Source organism: Drosophila nasuta, chromosome 3 (genome assembly GCF_023558535.2).
Source record: "Drosophila nasuta strain 15112-1781.00 chromosome 3, ASM2355853v1, whole genome shotgun sequence".
NCBI lineage: Eukaryota > Metazoa > Arthropoda > Insecta > Diptera > Drosophilidae > Drosophila > Drosophila nasuta.
The window spans coordinates 46,511,400-46,521,649 of NC_083457.1; positions in this window are offsets into that span (position 1 = coordinate 46,511,400).

The following is a 10,250-nucleotide window of genomic DNA, read 5'->3' on the forward strand; positions in this document are numbered from 1 at the left end:
AGTACTTGCCGATGAAACTTTTCACAATTTGCCTTTGCCAACCACCCTCGAAGCACGCCCATTTTCAACTCAACCCAGACACACGCACACACACACACACGCACAGTCGTACACTTGTATTGTTCTATAGGGCAAGTGGCAAAACCTCACAAATGGCAAATGGCAGCATTTAGTATGATTATCATCAGTCCTCCTCCCCCCACTTTACCTCCCCCTCAGTCTGAGCAGAGAGAGAGAGAGCGCTGCGGTTGTTCGCCAGGGTTGCCGCTGTTTCTGCTGCTGCTGATGGCGACGGCGTTGATGTTGATGTTGATGATGGCAGACGCAGAGACAGCGAGACAACGAGACACAGTGTGGCAAGAGGGTAAATGCCACTTGCCGCTAAACATTTGGGTGTGGTGCCCATCCAGAGGTTGGCCTTTTTGTCTGCAGCATTTTATATGCCATTTCTTTTATTGCTTTAATATGTTAATAGCTTTTACGGCTCCGTCGCTTCTTCTTCTTCTTCCTTTTCTACTTGTTCGTTTTCATGTTTATTGTTGTTGTCGTAGTTTGTTGCTACTTTTCTTCATCTTGTGCGTTGTTTTTCTCTCTTTCCGTCTCTTTCGTCCCTTTGATACTTTTTAAGTTACTTTTTTCTCTTCATATTATTTTGGGTCAGTGGCTTTGCTCGGTTTTCTGGGGCTGCTGTTGCGAATCTGGCCAAAGGATTTTGCACATTATCATCTTTTATTTCCATTATCATATCATCTGAGTGTGTGTGCAAAAAATGGAGTACCATTTTTTTATTTCTGTTTTCTCCATGTTATGTAATGCGTCTAGTGAGAACTTAAGATTTGTCTTTGATTTCTAAGATTTTCGGAAATTTTGTGAATATTTATTTTAAACATAACATGCAGAAATTGTAAGAGTGATATCTTAGATTTGACTTTAATTTTAGGATTTAAGAAAATTTATGAATATTTAAGTGTATGGAGAGGTAAGTTTTAAGATTACATCTTAAGCTGAGAACGTGTTATTTCGTGATGTCTTAAAAAATATCTTTGAATATTAAGATATTCAAATATATAAAAATATTATAAGGTTTGTTGGAAAATGTATTTTCCATAATATTTAAATTCAAGAAATGTTAATTAATGAAGTTCTAATGATGTAATTAATGAATGATTTTGATTTTATTGAAATAATGAATACAATACCTTGTTGCAATGAGATAAGCCTGAGCGACTAAGGCTTTCGGGAAATTAAAATTATATTATGAAATGTGTTTAGAGAAACCTTACGAATTATCTTTGGATTTATGGAAACTTTTTTCTAAAAAATTGAAACACTTTAAGGTTAAACATAAAGCTTAATATATATTAAAAACATATTTGAGGTCTTGAGTCTGACTGTTGGGAAAGCTTGTTTTTCATAAAATCTAAATTTAAAACATTTTAATTCATAAAATTCGAATCCAATTGTATGTATTGAAGGATAGTTATTATTACGAAAAGTGTTTAGAGAGTTCTTAAGATTTGGCTTTGATTTTATGGAAACCATTTTTTCTTAATAACAATTTAATAAATTGTGAGATTGAAGTTTAAGCTGAATATTATTATTAAGTTATAGAGAGGTCTCGAAATCTTATTTTTGGGAAAGATTGTGAAGAAAATTATAGATTAAAGTTAAAGCTTTTATTATTCTTATTAATTTGGGATTATTTCTTGCTTTTCAGAATATATTTTAGACCTATTCCATCCCCAGTTCGTCTTAAGTTAACAAAGACAAAACTATGCAAACTTTGTGCTTATCTTACTAGCCAAAACAAACAACCTCAACTGGATACCGAAACCGAATCCGCATCCGACTTCACACCCACACATCACATGGTGGAACATGGACGCGACCCTAAAAAGCAAAAACCAAAGCGCCCTCAGGTATTTCAGCCAATTAGTGGCAATAAAATAAATTCAATTTCACGCACACGCTGCGGTTGTGGATCCAGTTTTTGGCCAGACCCTAGGGAATGGGAATGGGAAAAGGAATAGGAATGGGTAAGAGGGGATGCAGTTGAGCGTATGTGTGAATAATGCGACCCGTCGGCATTCCCGGAGCACCTCGCCAATTAACGCCGTTTTAGGGGTTGATTAGGCACGCCAAATTCTTTGTTAACTTTGCCGTGCACTTGTCTGACGAACAACAAATCCCAATACCAAAATGCCGAACTGAAGGCAAAATGCAAAAGGAAACGTAGCGAAGCGAAGCGTACCCGAGGTCCGCATTAATTATGCTAAACATTTTTAAATATTGTCCTCACGTGCATCGTGCCGAGCTCTGGAGGCCCTTGAGGGTTGTGTTCCTCACTTTTGATTGGATTGCTCTGGCTGAACAACAAAAAGTTGCAGATACTTTTAGTCCTGCTTCTGCGCTCGCGTATTTCCAACAATTATGCAAATGCGCTCTAATGCCTTTGCTTTCGTACTCATTTAAGCGGATTACAATTTAATATTTCTGTTTGTTTTGTTGTTCTTCATGTTGTTGTAGTTGTTGTTATTCGGTTGTTTGTTTAGAGTTTAGAGCACAATTCGACAAAAAGGTAGCTGACGACATTAACAACAGCAGCACACAACAGCTTAATTAGCATACGCCTCGACTTTTGTGGCAAAACATTTGTAGTTTAATTGTTGCAATTAACGTGGCCCAAAAGGGTTGCAACTTACTTCGAATTTGCCAAATTGTCAGCACTTGGCTGGATTCAAGGTGGTTAATTGGCAAAAGGGTTTCCCATAGTTGGTTAAGCGGATATAATGAAAAGATAAATCCTAAGAAATATGTGGACATTTTTATTGGCAATAATTGTATAGTATTCTTACTTCCTGCTTATGAAATAGATTTTTATGATAACTGAATACTGGGTAAAGCAATTAATTAAATGGTAGTCAAATTCAGATAGTTTATATAATATGTTTTTAAGTAGTTAAAAGATTAGGTTATTTTAACTAATTAAAACCCTTTTTAGGCAAAAACCATTTATGAAAGATTTATAAAAAGAGTTATTTATTTTATATTTATCAATTATAATATTTTATTTCGATATTACTTATTACTTACTGAACTTTGGGAGAAGAAAGAAAACAAATCAATTATTAATGACTATTTTAATTAAAATATATCTTAAATGACGTTCAAATCGCAGGTATTTTTAATTGGATAATTCATTAAGTTTTAGTGATTAAAACACGATTTCAAATAAGTCAAGAATCATTTTGTAGAAAGAAAGAATATTTGTATTATTTTTTATTTAGTTATTCGAATTCATTAAATTTGTAGTAAAGCAAAGAAATTGAATAAGATTACTATAATTCAGATAGTTTTATTAACTTTTAATTTATCAAAATACTAAGTCTCTTTAAAAAATTATAGAGAACCCGAACTTTGTTTATACTAATAATTGTAAATGTATTCAAGATCCAACAATTTTCAAGAGACCATCAAAGAGTGAAATCAAAATTTAACTATAACTTTTTCACTTGTTAAAAGCCATCTTCTTATTAATGTTTTTATATATTTAAATTCTTTTTAATTAATTTGTAATTCCTATTCCCATTTCGTACTTCAAAGTCAACATGAATTGTATATTTCCAATACTTAATTGCTGATCTAATTTCCTCATTTTCCGCTTTCCCATTCCACCTCACACCCTCCCTTTTCCCTAGAGTCCTTAACTATCCGCAATGTCCTTAAATTTGCTAATTAACTCAACATAAGGTTTTCTAATTTCATTTAACGCATCGAGAGAAAGAACTTGTCGATTGTTGCCCTCCCATTTAGCACCCTCGTTGCCTCTTCTGCCCTGTCTGAAGTTCTGCTCTGGGTTTTAACTTCGTCCTGTTCTGGTCCTCGTCCTGTTCCCTAGCACTGCAGTCAGTCAGTCAGTCAGTTAGCTCGTTCGTCCGTATCATTAGTCTCTGGGGATGATTTGTTGTTTGGCAGCACTTGATCAACGGCAATGAATTCAATTAGCACCAAAACACCCAGCGAGCTGAGAGTTAGAGACCAGCGATGGGTTTTCCCTTTGGCAGAGACAGAGAGAGAGTGTTTGAGAGGGAAGGGGAGGCGAGTCAGCAGAGGGGTGTTGCCGCACTTGCTGCAGGCAGTTAAGAGTCAGCATCAGCAGACACACCCGCTCCATTACGAGTCGATGCTTCGTCGTCGTCCTTCCTGGTCAATTGTTTGGATTACTTTTCTGGTGAATTATTGCGTGTTGACGCATATGGTGACAATTTGCTCAGTCTCTCCATGGATCTGCCGTCAGCTTCGAATCTGTCGCTTTCTCTGGGGATCTAATGCGCTTACACTGAGAGAAAAATCCAATTACTTTTGGGTTGAATCGTACCGACTAATTGCCTTGACTTTACTATAAAAAATATTCATTCTTTAACAAAATGTTTTTAATCAAATGTTACAATAACTAGAAATTTTTTTTTATTTTTGTCAGAAAAAAATTTAAATTCTTTGAAAAAATGTTTTTAAGTTTTCAGTTGAATCAAAGCGACTAATTTTCTTTACTATAGTAAAGTAAAATAAAAAATATTAATTCTCTGATAAAATATTTGAAATCAAATTTTACTGAAACTAAAAATTTTTTATTTTTATCAGAAAAAATTGGACTTCTTTGATAAAATATTTTTATTTAAATGTTAAAGACACTCAAAATTTTTCATTTTTGTCAGAAAATTTTTTGAATTTTTTGATAAAATATTTGTAATTAAAACTAGAAATTTTTTTTTATTTTTGTTAGAAAAAAAATTGAAATCTTTGATAAAATATTTTTATGTTTTGAGTTGAATCAAATCGACTAATATTTTTAATCAATTTTTATAGGAACAACATTTTTTTTATTTATTTTCATATTATTTTAGATTTTATTTTTAAAATATAATATATTTAAATATATATATTTTCTTAATATAAAATAATATTTTTTGTTACAAATTCATATATTCTGTTCTTTTCATTGTTTTGTCTTCAAATATGTTTGATTGAGTAGAAAAAGTCAAATTATAATTGAAGTTTCGTTCACTTGTAAAATGTGTTTTGTTATTATTCTAATATTTACAAAAATATATAGATTTTTTCTCCTATTATCAAATGGCTTAAACTTTTTGATAAATTAAACCTACGAAAAAAAAATAAAACTAAATTAGAAGAGAAGATACAAACCTTTGAACTTAGCGTATTAAACGTGTTTTACACTTTTGCATCTACAAACCTATAAATCTATTAATGTATAAAACTGAATTTATCTTAATTTTAAATAGAGCTGAAAATGTGGTATTTATTATAATAATGACTAATATATAAGTATAGTAAATACTTTCTATTAATTATCAAGCTATTAATACTCAATGAAGAATTGTATTGAATTAAAAATATAAACCTGATAGATTGATAAAGTACTATGTACAACATATAATAATTTTTCTTTCAGTGTAGCCTCTTGATATAAACAGAATGAGAATCAAACAGAATGCAGTGCATTCGCCAATTTGCAATTAGCCGCTGATATTCGTGCATTTTGATTGCAAAATTTCCCGGCGATTAAATCGAAATCATTTGACAAATTCAATGCAACGTTTAAGTATGTGTGTGTGTGTGTGTTTGTATGTGCTTGTAGTGCCCTAATGGCTCTTTGTGCTGTCTGATGAGGATTGCTCTGGTTCTGGTTCTGTTTCTGTTTCTGGTTCGGTGTCTCTTCCTCTAATTCAGTTTTTGGCTGCGTTTCTCTGTCGCACATTTTTGTTGTTTACTCAACGCGCACGCACGGATTTCCTTCAATAGATTGATGACTGCGACTTCAGCTTGGGCCTGATGATTGTACCGGACATGTGTCTGTGTGTGTGTGTGAGTGTCCATGTGTGTGTTTGAGGAAAATATAGCCAGATGAATTGTGTAAACAAGCTGGAAATTATGGCATTAAGCAGCAATATGCGTTGTAGTTCTTGTCAGTGAAAGTACGAGTATTAATTGATAACCAGAGACATAAATCAATATTGAGCCAGAACTGCTTAAATGCCATGTAAATTGTTCCCCAGGAATGGAAGTAGATATAACAAAGAACTAAAATCAAATAGAAAATGTTAAGATAGTCATAGAAAATATGTACACAATTTAAATAAAATACTTTCTAAGTATAAATTGTTATAGTAATGTAAGTAGACTTAACATAGAATTCTTTTTAATAACAAATCAAATAGAAAATGCCAAGAGAGTTATCGAATATGTTTAAACTATTTTAAATTATTCCTTTTCTTTTAGTAGACTCAACAAAGAAGTATTTCCTATAACAAATTAAATAGAAAATATATTATATATAGAAGTTGCTTGAAAAAAAAAAAGTAAGATAATTATAAAATATATAAACATAGTTTAAACCTATTCATTTTACTTTGTGGGCCTAATAGAAAAGAGATCCTAATTACTAAAAAGAATTATCATACAATGTACAGAAAAGATTTGAAATTATTTATTTTCTTTAGTAGTCTCAACATAGAACTCTTTCTATGATTGCAAGAGTAATACGTAGAAGTATTGAAAAGAAAAAATTTTTTAAATAAGAAATAAAATTGACAAAGATATCAAAGATTTTCATTTTATTTAGTAGACTTAATATAACACTGAAAATACTTATAGAAAATTTTAAGAAAAATCTTGAGATATACAGAATTTAAACTTATTCATTTTACTTTGTAGAGTTAATATAAAACCCCATGGGTAGCGGGAATAAATAGTCATAGAAAGTATGTAATCAAGTTTAAATTATTCCTTTTTTTTTTTTTTTTGAAGTTATTTGAGAAATACTTCTATATGGGACAAAAACTTACTTTCTAGGTATATTTGGCACTCACTCTATGGTATATTTTGAATGCAGTACTACACCAATATACCTTTGGTATATTTTAATACCGCACTGTTTTACTTTTATTCACACTTGACTGTAGATTTCTTACTTGTTTTTTACAAGACTTAGAAGTTTTTCAAATAAAAAAATTAAACAGAAAATAGTTCGTGCAAAAATATAAATAAATTGCACATAACTCATAAATATTTATATTAAGACGTAACATAGCATACTTTCTAATAATAAATTAAAAGGAAACACAGTTCAAAAACTTTGCATTTTATTCAAGTAAATCAAACAATTTTATTCGTAGTCTCCGCTTCAGCTGCATATCCATAGTTTAGGTTTATTGGTGTATCTATATTCTAAATTTGTTGCAATAATAATTCAGTTTTCTATTCCAAATATGCAATCCAAAAATGTAATACGAAATCAAATCATATTTCATTGTGTATTTTGGGGCATAAACAAAGCTCTGTAAAATGCGCAATTAAAACAAAATTGTCACATAAATTGTGATATCAGTTTCGCAATTTATCCAGGCAAACAATCAATTGAAACTGACTTCCGCATCCCGTCTCTCTTACTCCTATTTTTGACCCGGCTAACAAAACATGAACGCTGACTAACGAGCGAATTTTGCGAGGCGAATGCAAATTTGGCAATAATAAAATGCAACATATGACAAATAATCGCACATATTTGACAATAAAATCAAACGGAAAATGCACGAAAATGCAACTAGGGAAAATGTTTTCCCCCCGTTTCCCCTCCCCCACCCCTCGAAATATTAGCTAAATTCAGCTGGAAATCACAAAAGTAAACACAAGCAGCAACGGGTCGAAAAACACATATAGAAAATTAAGCATAAAATGTGATCATCTGTGTTGACATGAAGATCAACGACGATGCTTGTTGGAAGAGAGGGGGGAACAACCCCGAGGGTAACCAAATTGTAACACCAGCAACAACAACAACAGCAACAACAGCGACAGCAACAACAATGCTAAAAACTGGTGTTGAAAGTCATGAGCGCAAAAAGAAAGGGCGGGGGGGAATTTTCGACCCCTCAATTCAAATGGCAATTTACTGGGTGTGTACACACACGCACACACACACACACTTACACACACGCTCGGATATTCATTCATTGTCTGTTTATAGGAAATTATAACTGAAATTTAATTTGCAACAGATGCGACAGCATCAAAATCCAACTGCGATTGTGCCACAATTAAGCGATGCCAATCGTCATCTCAATCCCCTCTCCTTGCTTTTCCTCGTTCCTTTTTCCTACTCCGGTTTTCGGTTTGAACTCTGACACCCTTTTCTTTATTTTTTTTATTTTGCGTCTGAAATTGTGCTCGGCAATTGTTACAAATTACCCGCTAATAGCTCATGAATTGAATTTGCTCTGACATCCTTTGTATTCTTGCTTTTAATGCTTCTGCTGCCACTGTTGCTTCAACACTTTTGGCCACTTCAAGGCAGCGCAACCACAACTACAGACACAGCATCACAGCGCACAGTGGTTCAAAAGTGTAGAGGTGGAAGCTGTTGAACTTGCTTGGATTTTAAAGAGATCGGTGAGAGGGTTACTTCAATGGAATTGCAGTTTAATTTGCTGAGGTTACCTAAAAAATATTACCTGTCATTTTCAATTAACAATTAATTTCAATTAATTTCAGTTTAATTTATTGCTAAGGAGCACCACAGAGAAATGCATGATAAAATATCTAAAGTCGTCATATATAAATAGAGGATCATTTAACATGAAACTTTCATAAAAAAAAAAACATATAAGTATTTATGTAAATAAGAATATATTCTACCTTATTCCATATTTGTAGAATACATTATTAAATTAATCAAAATAAATGAATGTTATAAGGCAATGTTATTTATTTTAAAAAGAATAAAAAAAGGTTAATTTTCTCTATTTTGCATAAACATAATTTTATTTTTATTTTTAATTTTTTACATAATTCTATTAAATATAATGTAATAATTTTATTAAATGTAATGTAATGTAATATACGATTTTTTTGGGAAAAATATGCTTACAAAAAAAATCTTATACAAATTTCAAATATATCAACTTTTTTCTAGCAAATACTTCTCGATTTCGAAGCACAATATTTTAAAATATTTATTCTCTTCAATTACAAAATAATGTTTAAATATTTTCTTTTAAAGTTTGTAATTATAGCAACCAACGAACTATTGATAATATTAAAAATGAAATAATAAGTAAATATTAATTTTCAAAAAAGTTTATTCAATATTTTGAATGAAATAGAGAATTAACTTTTTAAAAATTGATAATATTGAAAATAAAGAAATAAAAAGATACTATTTTGAACATAATCCTCTATCAATCCTACTATGTATGCTTCCTATTTTTTTTTTTTAAATTCATAAATAAATTTCACATTTTCATTTAATTTCAAATTTTATGTTTTCCTATCTTATTTATGGACAAATCAGTTTAATCTCTGTAATAAAGAATAATATTACAAAATACAAAAATAAGTAAATCTTTTATAGTTCGAATAAATTTATGCAGCTTGTGAACCACTGTGAAATGAAAGCTCAAGCTCAATATACGCGTACAATTCATTCATGGAACTATCTCGTCTGCTCTTTTCACTCCGCATTCCTTTGTTTCTCCACCCTTTTTGCTCTCGTCACTAGTTTTGTTGACGCAATGCGTTACGTGTTTGTGAGTGGCTGACGAGTGTCTGGCGGGTAACAAATGAATTTTTATTAGCCCATCACAGGCGCATAATCAACACAAGAACTGCTGCATAATAATAACAACAAGAGCTACAGCAACAGCAACAACAACAACAACAACAACATCATATCAGACAAGAACAACGACAATGAAATGCGACACATAGTTCGGGGCAATTCCCGAAAAGAAAAGCAAACCAAAGTCCTCCCTCTCGAGCTGTTTATGAGCTGAGGTCGAGCCAAGCGATACTTGATGACTACGTGATAAAGTGGCCAGAATTGTTCCCCGATTTCCCCCCCACTCAACAACAATTAGCGACCATTCACAGGCCCCATTTCGATCATAATCCTCAATAGCTTATTGTGTCACAGGACTCTGTGAATCGATGAAAGATTTGTTCGGTATTTTTAGAGTTATGACATCGTGTTCTAAACTGGGAAAACTTTGCTCCAATTAACACTGATTATTGGACATTCAATCGATCGTTGAATGATTTCTTCAACGATGTTGTCACATTTGATTAGCCGTATTAGCTTCGATTAGGCCACGTATCTAGAAATTCGAAAATGATTCCCCTGCTTGGTGATGATAAAAAAAAACGTTTCAAAGTTGAATTCCCTCGATTTGTAA